The 16485-nt window shown below is 47.4% G+C and overlaps 1 protein-coding gene across 2 annotated transcripts in view; it reads right to left on the bottom strand.

The window, feature by feature from the left end:
* Nucleotides 1-16038, bottom strand: part of far1 (fatty acyl CoA reductase 1) — a 123735-nt gene extending 107697 nt beyond the window's left edge. For both annotated transcript variants that reach the window (XM_078549384.1, XM_078549385.1), the window contains exon 1: nucleotides 15936-16038. The gene's annotated coding sequence lies outside the window, so the exon portion shown is untranslated. The remainder of the gene's footprint in view (nucleotides 1-15935) is intronic.
* Nucleotides 16039-16485: the final 447 nt, after the last annotated feature.

The raw sequence follows: 16485 nt of genomic DNA, 5'->3' as shown, positions 1-16485 counted from the left end.
ATTAAATTCAAATTCCTTAGCTGCCATTGTGGGATCTGAACTCTTGTCTCTGGATCGTTAGGTAAGGCCTCTGAAATAACACTTCAGTAAAATAATCATGATGCTACTGTACCCCAGGCTGACAACAGAAATCTTGAAACCTGTCAATGGCCACTTGAACAGATGCTTCTTCAAAGCTCAAGGTCTAACAACTATTAACTGCTAGAGATGATTCTGAGCCAGAAGGTTGTGGGTTCGTGCTCCACTTCGAAACTTGTGCACAATAATCAAGGCTGGCATTCCTAGTGCAGTTGAGGGACCGCTGCACTGTTGGAGGTTGCTCAGATGAGTTGTTAAACTGAGGCCCCATTTACCTTCTCAGGTGGATGTAAAAGATCCCATGGGGCTAATTTGAAGAGGAGTAGGGGAGTTCTCTCTTGCGTTCTTCCAATATTTTCCACTTAACCAACATCACAAAACAAATCATCGTTGCTTTGCTGTCTATGGGAGCTGCTTATGCTCAATTTAATTGCTGTTTCTCCTTCATTACAAAGTAATTACACCTCAAAAGTACTTAGTTGGCTGTAAAGTGGTTTGGGATGTCCTGAGATTGTGAAAGGCACTACAGAAATACAGATCTTCCATTTTCTTTATTGAGAAAGGAAACCTATTAGTAACTCCGTGAGCTATGGCTGATATCAGCCATGTTTATGATCAAAGAATTCTTCCCATTTTCAACTAAGATATTTATGCAGCAAAAAATAATTCACTTGATGTTCAGCAGCTATTCTCAGACTGCCTAAAAATTCTCTATAGGTCAAGGGTCACATCTTGGCAGTAAATGCAACTGTATACAATTCATGTATCTATATTGCAGAATAGAACTGAACATTTTAACCATGTTCCGATCTGAAACTAATTTTACATCAATAGAAAATTTGTGCACAATCTGAATTAACGCTTCTAAAGGCTTACAAAGTTTTAAAAATCATTTTTGGCTGTATTCCTGCCAATAGAATCAACGAAGGCATGTATTCTACTGCTTTCCTAAACAGCAAGTTGAACTGCTCTGCTGAATCAAGACATACTAGATAATGTAATTAACCAAATAGGAATGAAATGTCTCTCGGATATGGGGTTTTGACATGTTTGCAATAGTGGGCAAACAACTTTAAAAGTATCTCAATGCAAAAACACCTATGAGGTCACAATCGTCAGTATACTGGAAACACGAAACAACTTAAAACAACAATGATGTCAGCAACGATAATGTGGAGAACACAATTCAAATTCATGACAGACAATACACATTGGAGCCAGGTCATTAGTTCAAGTCCCACTCCAGAAAATAGAACATAAAAATCTAAGCTAACACCCCAATGCAGTACTAAGAAAGTGTTCTAGTGGCAGAGGAGTCATCTTTCAAGTGACACATTGAACCTTCTCAGGTTGACGTAAACATTCCATGGCATTAATTCAAAGAAGAGCAGGGGTGATCTCCCTGGTGTCCTCAGCTAACATTTATCCCTCAACCAACTAAGAACAAATATCTGGTCATTATCATATTGCTGTTTGTGGGACCTTGCTGTGTGTAAATTGACTAGCATGCTTCCTATATTACAAATCTGTAATGTGCTTTTGGATGTCCTGAGGCCATGAAAGGCACTGCATAAATGCAAAAGCATTCTGCTGTAAAGTCAATGACCTAAAATGTTAACCCTGTTTCTTTCCAGATACCACTTGAGCTGCTCAGTACTTCCAACATTCCATGTTTTTATTATACTATATAAGCCCAAGTTGTCTCTTTCTTACATAGAAGTATTGCATTAAAACTTACCTCTTTGACAAAGCTGAACTTTTGATCACTCATCCAAAACTTTCTTCTTTGACTTGGTATCAATTTTGGTATGATTGTGCTCCTACCTTGAGATTTTTCACTACATTAAAGACGCTAGACAGATGCAAGTTATGTTGTATCATCCAGCTTACTGAGCAGTGCCATGGGAGATCCAGCAGCCATTTCACAACACTAAGGCAGCCTGTCACAATACTGCTACTGTTCCAACAGCGATCCAATATTTTCTGTGAAGCTGCTTTGTAACTAGTTTGATCAAATAACCCAACACCACTTAAGCTGATCGCCTGAATAAATTTTGGCACCATCAAGGATTTTGCTCAAAGCTTTAGCATGTTTTCATTCCGCCACACCAAACAGAGTGCATAGAACTGGGTCATCAGGCCTATAATATTGAAAATCAAATATGCAGACTACTTCAAGTCTTAGACCCACGAAGTCTTGCTAATTACAACATTTTGTATACATTTACTGATATATTGATGATTTAAATTCAAATTTATCAAGTCTTAATTTATAAAATATTGCCAAATCTCCTCTAGTATCTTATTTTTATATCAAGTAAAATCTTTCCACTGTTCTATCGTACATCACCGGAAAGGAGTTTCTGAGCTGCCACATCTGTACCAAAAATGTAGCAGTACTTTCAATTAAATAGGTCCAGCAAAGCCAGGGCTTCAAATGAGGTGGAACTGGGAGGGGGGGGGGGGGTGAGAGAGAGAGATTGGTGGGGGGAAATGCAAACAACAAGACAAGCGAGGGGCAGTCCCCAGTAGAGGACCAGCCCACAGCATCAGAGAACACTCAAGAATGAGACATTTATTTTCGGGTCTGACTTTGCTGCAAATCCTTCAATAACCTATTTAGCAAACAGAATCCATATCTATTACAGCACTTTGCTTGCTGCTTTCCACCACGCAATTGTATAAATTCTGTTTTCAGAAACCTACCTTTTTGATTGATTTCAATGAGTTGTTCTGTGGTTGCAGCAAGTATAAAATCATGTCTAATGTTTAACTCTGCATTTAACTGCACAACACCAAAAAGGGATGGAAAACAAGGCCTGCATTTCCAGTGTCCTTAAGGGCCTTAGGAAGTTCCAATTAAGGGATTTACAATCAATAAAGACTTGCATTTATTTGATGCTTTTCATAACCCCAAGATTTCTCAAATGCTTTGGAGCCAATAATGCACTTTTTTTTGTTGTAATATGGGAAACAGAGCAGTTAATTTACACTCAGCAAACTCCCACAAAAAGGAACATGGTAATGACCAGATAATCTGTTTTTAGTGATGTTAATTGAGGGATGTATGTTGGTCAGGACATTGGGGATAATTTCCCTGCTCATCTTCGAAATAGTGCCATAGAATCTTTTACATCCACCCAAGTAGGCAGGTGGGGCCTCAGTTTAATGTCTCATCCAAAAGACAGCACCTCCAACAGTGCAATGCTCTCTCAGTACTGCACTGGAGTGTCAAACTTGATTTTTGTGCTCAAGTTCTGGAGCCTTCTGATTCAGAGGGAAAAGCGGTACTAAATGAGTCATGAACAAAAACAAAAATACCTGGAAAAACTCAGCAGGTCTGACAGCATCTGCAGAGAAGAATACAGTTAAGGTTTCAAGTCCGAATTACTCTTCATCTAAATGAGTCATGGCTGACACAATACTTCTGAAGTGTAGTTATTGGTGTAATGTAGGAAACATGGCAGCCAATTTGCACACAGCATGCTCCCACGAACAGAAATGTAATATTGACCAGGTAATCTAGTTTAGTGATGTTGATAGAGAGGGGTTTTGGCCAGAGTACCAGGGAGCAACTCCCCTGGCCTTCTTCAAATCAGGGCCATGGGACTTTTTTTACATCCACCCGCGATTGCAGATGGGGGCTCAGTTTAATGTTTCATCCGAAAGACAGCAACTCCAACATGGTAACACTCTCTCAGTACTGCATTGGAGTATCAGCCTTGATTTTTGTTCTCAAATCCTGGAGTAGGACTTGAATCCACAACCATCTGACTCAACGGCAAATGTGCTACCAAATGAGCCATAGATGATGTGGAACAACTGATTTCATACAAGGAATCCTTTATTTTGAACCCTACATTTACCTTACCACTCCAATAAATGTTTAGAAATTATTTTTAAACGAATATTAATCACACTTTAGATGTTACACTTCAATTTCTTACATCCACATTAAGACTGCCTATGTAAACCTGTCACTTTGTAATTACACTCTCTGAACAGTGATAGCGCCGCAACACCTTTGTGCAAGACGGAGGACGGGTATAATTACCAAATGGCAAGTTTACATTAGGCTGTTTCCTTCATGAATGTGGACAAAATGGTTTCTACAATAAACTGACAGGAATTGCATGCAGACAAAATTGCACACACAAAATCTATTCAACAAATTAAATAAAATTATCTGATGCATCAATTTTTTAAAAACTAAATCCCTACCTTGCTGTGTTACTTGCATTGCCTGGTTCAAATTACTGCAGAATTCAATTTCTTATAGTTTTAAATAATTTAAGACTAGTAAGCCATTCACTTACTGCTTTTATTTGCTGACCTTGCCAAGGAATTTATAAGCAACTGTGAATTTACAAAAGAACAGTTACATTCTAATTGACCCATACCTGTTTCCAGCAATTAAAGTTTGTGGCCCCTAAAGTCACTGTTGAATTTAAACTCAGCTCTGCCTTACACAGAATAGCATTGTGTCTTACATGGTGAAACACTCCTGTCCTTATATAATAAAAAGTTACCATAATATTGTCACAGGCAATCCATTAATGGAAGAAAACGTTATTTATCACAAATATAATTTGCACTAACTGGCCAAGATACTCCAAAAAATGTTAAATCTGATTTGATGTGGGACAGGAAAACTACTGAAAAATATAAAGCCGTGAAGAATTTTTGCAGTTCTTCACGGAAGCAACAATAATTGATAGTGCTGAAAGCATGTTTCTCGGTCTCAATCCATAGCGTCTAACTGAAAATTAGATAACATTTCAGGTCTATGGTGAAAGGTCACAGACCAGAAATATTAACTCTTTTTTTCTCCACAGGTGCTGCCTGATTTGCTGAATATTTCTAGCATTTTCTGTTTTTATTTCAGATTTCCAGCATCTGCAGTATTTTGCCTTTGAAAAATAGATAAAAGGTTTTACAAACAGCTAACACAAACATAATCCACTGAGTATCAATCAGGTCTTAATTGCACATAATAGAACTACTGTAATTGAACAGTGAAAAATATCCTTCCATCTACACACAAAACTTCAAAGATCTGAGATGCATACAGTTATAACATGTTTTCTCTGTTTTATTGTTGGAGAGTAACATTAGCTTGTCCATATTTCTGGTAAGATTTTAAACTGAGACCCCACCTGCCTGCTCTTTCATGGACGTAAAAGATCGCATGGCACAAATCAAAGGGCAGAGGAATTCTTCCCAGCATCCTGATCAATAATTATACTTCAAACATCACAAAACAAAATCTCCTGATTATCACATTGCTGTTTTGAGAGCTTGATCTGTGAAAATTGACCGCCATGTTTCTTACATTATAACCGTGACAACACTTCATTGGCTGTAAAACACTTTGGGATGTCCTATGATAGCAAAAGACGCTATAGAAATGCAAGTTATTTCTTTCTTTGGCGGAGCTGACTACAGATACGCTAACAACAAACCTAAGTCTAATAGACTTTCAAGTACTATTGGGCATTGCTGACATAACGGATTTGTACACTGCCCTCACCTCTAACATCTGGATTTGAATTGCGTCGTCACTGAAGGAGTGAAAGTTACTTCCCTGAAAGAGATAAACAATTAAAACTGGTTTATGGATTTTTGACCCAGTTCTTACTAATTAATCATGATCCATCAGCACTGAACCACCTACAATTTAGCCTGAGGCTGGCATTTTCACTCCAAGAGACCACAAGAATGACTGCCAAGAAATGCAAAAATAATCACTGTTTATGGATGGAAAAAGTTGTCACTTTTGAGTTCCAAAGAAACCTATTCCCACTCATCTTGTGAAGGCGATGGCAAACGCGTAAACATACCCTCCAGAGTGATTTCCACTCTTTCAGCGATGTAAGTCAAGGGTCTCCAACCAGCTAACTGGAAATAGCTGCAATGAAACCTCAATAGGAAAGCGCGCAACATTGAAGATCACTGATTTCTGTTTAACCACTGCTCCCCCGTGACCTTCAAGTGTTTATTTTAAGCGCTAAACATGATGAGATAAATATTAAAACAAAGCAAGGGCCAGCGCCTAAGAGTGAGTTCAAAAACTGTGATTCTACAACATTTTTTTTGGAAGAGTTGATGCAATCACTCCAGAACATGCAAAAAGTACACTACTGAAGAAAAGATTCTCACTCCCAAGAACTAATTACCCAATCTCTGAAACAGCGAAAACAAAAAAATGCATGAAACACTGAGGATGTCGGTCAGTCAGCGTCTACAGAGAGAACAGGCAAGTTATTATCCCAGATTAACCCTTGATCGAAAACTAGATTTTGTTTACAGATAAACAAGCATTTAACAAATGAATAGAGCACTTGGAAGAGAGAAAGAAATCAAAACACACAGGAGGTAGGGGGACATAAGGACAGTTTAAACAGAAGAGATGGTTTAACAGATGTGACATTAATATAAAAAATAAGAAGCACAATGAAAGGAATTAAATGCAGAGGGCATATAAAGAGCTGAGGCTGTGGTGGGGTGGGTGTGAAGCATGTCTGTAATGGAAACAGGAATAGCTGGCAAATTGGAACAGAATCCTGCAGCCTAGAAGAAAAAAAGTAGACCAACATCAAGAATGCAAGGCTTTCACATCCATTGATGCCAATAACCCCCACCCACTCAAAACATAAGCCACTCAAAATGTTAGTTCTTCCATCCCAAAATGCCTGTATTCCTTCTCAAAAGAAGGGAGGTTATGCTTCAGTTACACAGGGCATTTGTGAGACCACACCTGGGGTACTGTGCACAGTATCGGTCTGCTTAATTACGGAAGGGTGTAAATGCATTGGAAGCAGTTCAGAGGTGGTTTACTAAACAAATACCTGGACTGGGCATGTTATTTTATGAGGAAAGGTTGGACAGGCTAGGCTTGTATCAGCTGGAGTTTAGAAGAGTAAGAGGCGACTTGATTGAAAGATAAAAGATTCTGAGGAGTCTTGACAAGGCCGAAGTGGAGAGGATGTTTCCTCTTGTGGGAGAATCTAGAACTAGAGACCATTGTTTAAAAATAAGGGGTTGCCCATTTAGGACTGAATTGAGAATTTTTTTTCTCTCAGAGTTGGAAGTCTTTGGAACTCTTCCTTAAAAGGCAGTGGAAGCAGAGTCTTTGAATATTTTAAGGCAGAGGTAGGTAGATTCTTGATAAGCATGAGGGTGTAAGCAGGAATGTGGAGCTGAGGTTAAAATCAGATCAGGCATGATCTCACTGAATGGCAGAGCAGACTTGTAGAGCCAAGTGGCCTACTCGTGCTCCTAATTTGTATGTTTGCATGTACAGAAGGTGAGAACATTAAAGTCTGATGTTACTAAAACATTGGTTCTTTCAATCCCTCTTCTGCAACATAGTTCATGTCACCCTGATATGTGCTGTCAAAGGAGCGAGACAGCTGTACATAATGTCAGAATTTGTAAGAATTCTGTGCTCAGCACGGTATTCATTGAATCTGAAGAATCAGCAACAGAAATAGTTAACTCCTGAGATCATGCCGTTAATTTAAATGAGCATATAACTGTCTCAGATAAAGACAATGCTCACATTTAGACAATCTCGAGACCCAAATATTTTTGTTCATGCAAAGTATTCACTTTTGAAAGTTGAGTTTTTGAATGACTTAACATTTAAGTCAAATTGTTAATTTTATCAAATCTGCATGCAACACGTATTTAGTCATGGGTGGCTCAAATCCTGCGCAGCCTCCAAGCTGCATCAACTCTTCCAAAAAAAAACAGCAGCTAAAACTTGAACAGTCCGTTCAGTATTTCCAAATGTCTGCAAGATACAGATTAGAGTCTTTTTTCTTTAAATTCTTGCGAGTGTCCAGACAAAGTTATGCTTTCACTTGAAACAATCAAATATACAATTTACAGACACCAGTCATTTCAAAAGCAGCTGTGTACATTTATTTAAGTTCCTTTCTCCTGCTGATAATGCTGTCCCATATATAAACATGTAGCATGACTTCACTTACTGGAAGACAAAAGTCAGCAGCCAGAGAACGCAGCCACTGTGCACGTCAGCTTGGCTCAATTGATAGCAATCTCGCCTGAGTCAGAAGGTCATGGGCTCAAGTCCCTAACAAGAACTTCAGTGTATAAATTTGGCTGCATAACTTGAGAGGCTATCCACCAAACAACTTGGTAAGCCGAGGTCGTATTTTTCAGGTGGGTGTTAAAGATCCCCGTGACACCCTGCAAAGAAGAACATTCAAGTTCTGCTGGTTTATCAGTCAATACTTCTCAGTTATTCAACATCATTAGGCAAAAAAAAATCATTCTGTCATTGCTGGCTCTAGACAGCTGCTTGGACACCTTTTGTCACTGCACTCCAAAAAGTAATTCATTGTGTGAAGCACTCTGGCCTTATCTACAACACAAGCAGGCTCTAGATAAACACAAGCTCTTCATTCTCCACTATCAGCAGCACTGTCCAATGCTCCTCCCTGTACCAGTGGCGCATTAGCTCTTAATTTCCAGTTACAGACAGGAAAAAAAATGAGTAACATTTTACATACAACATACAGTAACACAAAATCATCTGTAACATACAACATATTTTTATATCTACCTTTCTTGGATGATCAGCTAATTTACACGTGCAACAGGGGCTAAGTGTCTTGTTTCCCATTTGGTGCAAGTGAGCATAAATTCCTAGTATAGAACCACTGGAAATTGAGTTCCTTCATTATTAAAAAGACAAAAGCAGCTTGAGACATATGAAACTTGGTAGCTCAATTGTTAACAATCTATCCATGCCACAGATTTAAACAAAATGGCAGGTGGAGTGTGAGGGCACTCAGAAACAAATGATGATAATCTTCAAAAGGGAACTGGGTAAATATGTGAAGAAAAAATATTGTAGCATCATGGAGAAAGAGCAGGGAAGTGGGACTAACAGGGCTGTTCCTCAGTCTTGGTGGGTTGAATGGCCTCTTTCTGTGTTGTACCATAGTGTAAAAAAGCTGTTAGCTATAAAATAGCTTAAAACAATGACAAAATGTCGGTTTACAAAGCTGCCTGAACACACAGATCAATAATGTTTTAGATCTCTAAATTAGACAATTATTTGTTACTTATTAACTACAATCCTATAAAACCTCATATCTAGTTGTGTGATTTGTGTTGTAAAGATTGATAAACCTGGTGTACATATCTAAACAGTAAATACTGAACTACAGCACTGGTGTCAGTCAATATCAGGCAGTCCATGCTGCAATCATGAACTAAAAATTCGCAGTTCAAGTCATCTGAACTCCAAAGTAATATTCAACCCGATGGAAGATTCTCACACCAGGCAGCAAAAAGATGGAAAATAATCCATTTGGCCATCTTTTTTTTAGACACTGCAATGCTGTTGTTGTTCAGGCCTGATCACACTGAGACAACACAACAGGACAAGTAGCCTGCTTCGATCCACAGATGCAGAAAACTGGGTTTATAATGAACACCGTTATGATCCTAAAAGATATTTTCACTAACTTGATACTACATAACATTAAAACTGTGATTGTGTGCAATGTCTTCAACATACTTATAGAATATCAAATTCAACTCATTCCTGAAAGTTGTTTGAACTATTGTGCATAGTAAATGAAATCTTAAAAGCTACACCAAATATCCATTACACTAATTGCTGACCATAACAATTTGCTCTATTTATGTCTCAAGTCTTGTTTTTCTCCTTATATTATTCTGGGAACTTGAATCAATGTTGTAATTGAGATATGGGCGTTGCTGGCAAGGCTATCCCAAGTATCCCTTACAGCGCAATGGCACATTGGTGTAGGACTAGCGATTCCTTTCCTAAATGACATCAGTTGGGTTTTTAACAAGATTCCAAAAGCTTCATGGTCAGTTTTCAAATCTTTTGTTTTAAACTGGATTCAAATTCTCAACCTAACATGTGATTTGAACCCCCATTCTCTGGAATATTAGTCCTGGTGCCTAGATGACTAGTCTAGTAACATAACAACTATACATCCATACCCATGCATACAGTCAAGTGAAATGGTGACTTTGTAAATCATTCAAATCACCTCATAAAATCACCTGTAAGAACAGTACAGGTTTTAATGTTCCAAAATTAGATTGTATCTGGGGTGAGCATTTTGACTATGCTTCGCTGAGATTACATACAAGTGGCTGCATTGGAAACAACCTAGATTAAGAATATCCCAAAGGCATGTTGACATAGACAACTTTTCCAAAATATGTAGAAGCCTAGTAACACTATAGAAGCTATTAAAAAGCAACCTACACGCAGGAGATGACATCTTGGTAACATACCAGTCAACTTTTCTTTTGTGTAAATTATGTTTGGACAGGTCTTGAAAATAATTGAACTGAACTTCAAAACAATCAACAAGTCAGCAGTGTGCATGAAGTATGCACTTAATCCAAGAGAAGATTTGACAGATGTTCAAAATCATGAGGGGTCTGGCTAGAGTAAATAGGGAGAAATTGTTCCCATTGGAGGGAGGGTTGCAAACCAGAGGACACAGATTTAAAGTGATTGGCAAAAGAAACAATGAGGATAAACATTTTTTTTTAAACACAGCGAGTGGTTAGAATCTGGATGCATTGCCTGAAAGGCAGATTCAATCCTAGCTTTCAAAATGGAATTGGATAAGAGATGGACAATGACAGAAAACCGTATAATGCATTCAGGCACAGACTAAGGCTGCCCTTCTCAAAATTAGATTGTCAATTTAGCTTCAAATTTAACTACAACTTACATTTAAACAGCACCTTTAAACAAAGCAAAACATCCCAAAGAGGGTCTTAAAAGAGACAGACGTGGAGAGGGACAAGGAGCTCTAGAATTCCAGAGCTCGCAGTCTACATGGCTGAAAATTAAATTCATGGTATTTTGCACTGAATTTTTAAAAAGTACTGAAAATCATTGCATTCTGCACTCTCAATCCAACACACAAATAACATTGAGTCCATCAGTGTGGGATTTAATCCTGGTACCAAGAGATCAAAGACAAGGAGTGAACCCAGTACACCTCCAGCTCCCACATCAATCCTAAGATTTTCCTTCCTTCTCTCACTTCCGTGTAGTTTAGCAATAGTCTACACAAGTTGAAACCAGAATAAACAAGAGCACAAATTAACACATCTTACCCAGAATGATGAGGGACTTTAGTTACTTGGAGGAACTAGAGAAACTGGGATTGTCCTGGTGTTCAACATCACAAGGGTTTGTTTGAGTCGGAAAGGAGAAACCGTTTCTGTTGGCAAGAGGGCCAGTGACCAGAGGACACAGAATTTAGGACATTGGCAAAAAGACCAGTGGGGAGATGAGAAAAAAACAATTCTACCACAGCAAGTTGTTGTGATCTGGAAAGCGGGTGATGGGAGCAAATTTAATGGTAACTTTCAAATGGGCATTGGGAAAATACTTGAAGGGAAAAAAATTGCAAGACCATGGGGAAAAAGCAGGGGGAGTGGGACTAAATGGATAGCTCCTTAAAGAGCTGGCACAGCTACAATGAAGCGAATGGCCTCCCTCTGTGTGGTGTTGATGCATGACAACCGCAACCAGATTAATAAACGCACAGAATGATTTTCAGTCCATCAACATCAATCTCTCCAGCAAAAACAAATGTCAAAATTTAGGATCAACTACTCCAAATTCCACTGGTATCTCAAATGCAATAGAGTTTTCCATATGACAGGGAATCCACCTTTTAAGGGTTAAATTATGCGCAGACTTTGCAACTCGAAAGTACGCTGAGGTGGGCTGTTGTTACTACACCCAAAACAGATGGCCGATAATAACACTGTTGGACTGGGAATGAGCTCCAACTGGCACTATGGGCCACAGGAAGATGGACAACAAGGGGTGAGCTGCAGGCTTGAAAGAGGAGAGAAGGGTGTGGGGGGATTGAGTTGGAGAAGGAAATGGGACACCTGGGGGTGGAGGGGTGGGTTGCATTGGTTGGGGGGGGGGGGGGGGGGGGGGGGAGGAATGCAGTCAGGGGAGGGGAGATGAAATGTAGGGGAACTTTGAATGGGGGGGGCGGGGGGTGGAGAAGAGGTTATGGCCAAAAAATAAGGCGGATAGGGAATATGACCAGGAGGGAGGGAAGGCGTGGTGGAATATGACCAAAGAATGTGGAGGAATATGTCTGTGGGTGATGGGGAACGGCAGGGCAGCAGGGGGGTGCAACGTGCGCAGGTGGGGCATGGTGGGGGGACGCAGCGGGTGGGGACGCACGCAGTGCCGGCGCTGGTGGGGCACAGCAGGCGGCGGCATTGCATGTCTGGAGGGCGTAGTACAGTGGCATGACGGTGTGGGGTGGCAGGCTGAGGTGGAGCTCAGGGCAGGGGGAGGGAAGAGAGAGAGAGAGAGAGAGTGAGAGAGGCACCGGGGGGGGGGGGGGGGGGCAACGGGGGGTGACAGGCACGGGGTCGGGGTTAGGGGCTGCGGTGGAGGGGACGGGGTGAGGGGGACGGGGTGAGGGGGACGGGGTGAGGGGGACGGGGTGAGGGGGACGGGGTGAGGGGGACGGGGGGAGGGGGACGGGGGGAGGGGGACGGGGGGAGGGGGACGGGGGGAGGGGGACGGGGGGAGGGGGACGGGGGGAGGGGGACGGGGGGAGGGGGACGGGGGGAGGGGGACGGGGGGAGGGGGACGGGGGGAGGGGGACGGGGGGAGGGGGACGGGGGGAGGGGGACGGGGGGAGGGGGACGGGGGGAGGGGGACGGGGGGAGGGGGACGGGGGGAGGGGGACGGGGGGAGGGGGACGGGGGGAGGGGGACGGGGGGAGGGGGACGGGGGGAGGGGGACGGGGGGAGGGGGACGGGGGGAGGGGGACGGGGGGAGGGGGACGGGGGGAGGGGGACGGGGGGAGGGGGAGGGGGGACGGGGGGAGGGGGAGGGGGGACGGGGGGAGGGGGACGGGGGGAGGGGGACGGGGGGAGGGGGACGGGGGGAGGGGGACGGGGGGAGGGGGACGGGGGGAGGGGGACGGGGGGAGGGGGACGGGGGGAGGGGGACGGGGGGAGGGGGACGGGGGGAGGGGGACGGGGGGAGGGGGACGGGGGGAGGGGGGGGGAGGGGGACGGGGGGAGGGGGACGGGGGACGGGGTGAGGGGGACGGGGTGAGGGGGACGGGGTGAGGGGGACGGGGTGAGGGGGACGGGGTGAGGGGGACGGGGTGAGGGGGACGGGGTGAGGGGGACGGGGTGAGGGGGACGGGGTGAGGGGGACGGGGTGAGGGGGACGGGGTGAGGGGGACGGGGTGAGGGGGACGGGGTGAGGGGGACGGGGTGAGGGGGACGGGGTGAGGGGGACGGGGTGAGGGGGACGGGGTGAGGGGGACGGGGTGAGGGGGACGGGGTGAGGGGGACGGGGTGAGGGGGACGGGGTGAGGGGGACGGGGTGAGGGGGACGGGGTGAGGGGGACGGGGTGAGGGGGACGGGGTGAGGGGGACGGGGTGAGGGGGACGGGGTGAGGGGGACGGGGTGAGGGGGACGGGGTGAGGGGGACGGGGTGAGGGGGACGGGGTGAGGGGGACGGGGTGAGGGGGACGGGGTGAGGGGGACGGGGTGAGGGGGACGGGGTGAGGGGGACGGGGTGAGGGGGACGGGGTGAGGGGGACGGGGTGAGGGGGACGGGGTGAGGGGGACGGGGTGAGGGGGACGGGGTGAGGGGTTTCGGGGACGGGGTGAGGGGTTTCGGGGACGGGGTGAGGGGTTTCGGGGACGGGGTGAGGGGTTTCGGGGACGGGGTGAGGGGTTTCGGGGACGGGGTGAGGGGTTTCGGGGACGGGGTGAGGGGTTTCGGGGACGGGGTGAGGGGTTTCGGGGACGGGGTGAGGGGTTTCGGGGACGGGGTGAGGGGTTTCGGGGACGGGGTGAGGGGTTTCGGGGACGGGGTGAGGGGTTTCGGGGACGGGGTGAGGGGTTTCGGGGACGGGGTGAGGGGTTTCGGGGACGGGGTGAGGGGTTTCGGGGACGGGGTGAGGGGTTTCGGGGACGGGGTGAGGGGTTTCGGGGACGGGGTGAGGGGTTTCGGGGACGGGGTGAGGGGTTTCGGGGACGGGGTGAGGGGTTTCGGGGACGGGGTGAGGGGTTTGGCGGACGGGGTGAGGGGTTTGGCGGACGGGGTGAGGGGTTTGGCGGACGGGGTGAGGGGTTTGGCGGACGGGGTGAGGGGTTTGGCGGACGGGGTGAGGGGTTTGGCGGACGGGGTGAGGGGTTTGGCGGACGGGGTGAGGGGTTTGGCGGACGGGGTGAGGGGTTTGGCGGACGGGGTGAGGGGTTTGGCGGACGGGGTGAGGTGTTTCGGTTGAGGGGTTCGGGGGACGGGGTGAGGGGTTTGGGGGACGGGGTGAGGGGTTTGGGGGACGGGGTGAGGGGTTTGGGGGACGGGGTGAGGCGTTTGGGGGACGGGGTGAGGGGGACGGGGTGAGGGGTTTCGGTTTGGGGGACAGGGTGTGGGGTTTGGGGGACAGGGTGAGGGGTTTGGGGTGATGGGTTTGGGGGACAGGGTGCGGGGTGAGGGGGACGGGGTGAGGGGTTTCGGTTGAGGGGTTTGGGGGACGGGGTGACGGGTTTGGGGGACGGGGTGAGGGGTTTGGGGGACGGGGTGAGGGGTTTGGGGGACGGGGTGAGGGGTTTGGGGGACGGGGTGAGGGGTTTGGGGGACGGGGTGAGGGGTTTGGGGGACGGGGTGAGGGGTTTGGGGGACGGGGTGAGGGGTTTGGGGGACGGGGTGAGGGGCTTGGGGGACGGGGTGAGGGGTTTGGGGGACGGGGTGAGGGGTTTGGGGGACGGGGTGAGGGGTTTGGGGGACGGGGTGAGGGGTTTGGGGGACGGGGTGAGGGGTTTGGGGGACGGGGTGAGGGGTTTGGGGGACGGGGTGAGGGGTTTGGGGGACGGGGTGAGGGGTTTCGGTTGAGGGGTTTGGGGGACGGGATGAGGGGTTTTGGTTGAGGGGTTTGGGGGACGGGGTGAGGGGTTTTGGTTGAGGGGTTTGGGGACGGGGTGAGGGGTTTGGGGGACGGGGTGAGGGGTTTGGGGGACGGGGTGAGGGGTTTGGGGGACGGGGTGAGGGGTTTGGGGGACGGGGTGAGGGGTTTGGGGGACGGGGTGAGGGGTTTTGGTTGAGGGGTTTGGGGGACGGGGTGAGGGGTTTTGGTTGAGGGGTTTGGGGGACGGGGTGAGGGGTTTGGGGGACGGGGTGAGGGGTTTGGGGGACGGGGTGAGGGGTTTGGGGGACGGGGTGAGGGGTTTGGGGGACGGGGTGAGGGGTTTGGGGGACGGGGTGAGGGGTTTGGGGGACGGGGTGAGAGGGACGGGGGACGGGGTGACGGGGACGGGGTGAGGGGTTTGGGGGACGGGGTGAGGGGTTTGGGGGACGGGGTGAGGGGTTTGGGGGACGGGGTGAGGGGTTTGGGGGACGGGGTGACGGGGGCGGGGTGAGGGGTTTGGGGGACGGGGTGAGGGGTTTGGGGGACGGGGTGATGGGTTTGGGGGACGGGGTGAGAGGGACGGGGTGACGGGGACGGGGTGAGGGGTTTGGGGGACGGGGTGAGGGGTTTGGGGGACGGGGTGATGGGTTTGGGGGACGGGGTGATGGGTTTGGGGGACGGGGGACGGGGTGAGGGGTTTGGGGGACGGGGTGAGGGGTTTGGGGGACGGGGTGAGGGGTTTGGGGGACGGGGTGAGGGGTTTGGGGGACGGGGTGAGGGGTTTGGGGGACGGGGTGAGGGGAACGATTTGGGGGATGGGAGATTGGAGGGTGAGGGAGTTGGAATCCACGGGTAAGGGGAGTTGAGGAGAGCGCCCCACATTGATACCCACCGCCCTGTCCCGGCCTTACCTGCTCCGATCCGGATGCCGCGCTCAGGCCCAGCCCTATCTCCCAGCCGCTGCCACCGCTCCCACTTCCAAGTCCCGGTCTCCCCGCGGCCCCTCAGGTCCCGCCTCGCATGCACTGCCCGCCACTGATTGGCCGACCTCCGCCAATCGCAGACAATCGCCGCCTAGGAGAGGGCATTCACCAATTAAAGAAGAACCTGCTGTCATTTTGTATTTCTATTGGGCAGTATACATGTCAATCAATTACTGAGCGGGCAGTTCAGCCTTGACTGCGATTTTTATTGGATAATATTCATGTCAATCACGCAATGGCCGGGTGCCCCGCCCAGGCTTCGATGGCTATTGGATAACAGTGATGTCAATCAACTCCTGGGTGGCAACCTCAGCTACGCACTTGGGCTCTATTGGACAATATTTATGTCAATAACAACAGGCTGGTTACCTCAGCCGCGTGTTTAGTTTCTATTGGATAACATTTATGTCAACTAAACGCTAGGCAGCGACCTCAACCAAGGCTTGGGCTTCTATTGGGTTATCTCGACGTCATTCAA

This window comes from Cetorhinus maximus, chromosome 9, assembly GCF_964194155.1.
Source record: "Cetorhinus maximus chromosome 9, sCetMax3.hap1.1, whole genome shotgun sequence".
Taxonomy (NCBI): Eukaryota; Metazoa; Chordata; class Chondrichthyes; order Lamniformes; family Cetorhinidae; genus Cetorhinus; species Cetorhinus maximus.
This window is presented reverse-complemented; position numbering and strand designations above follow the sequence as displayed.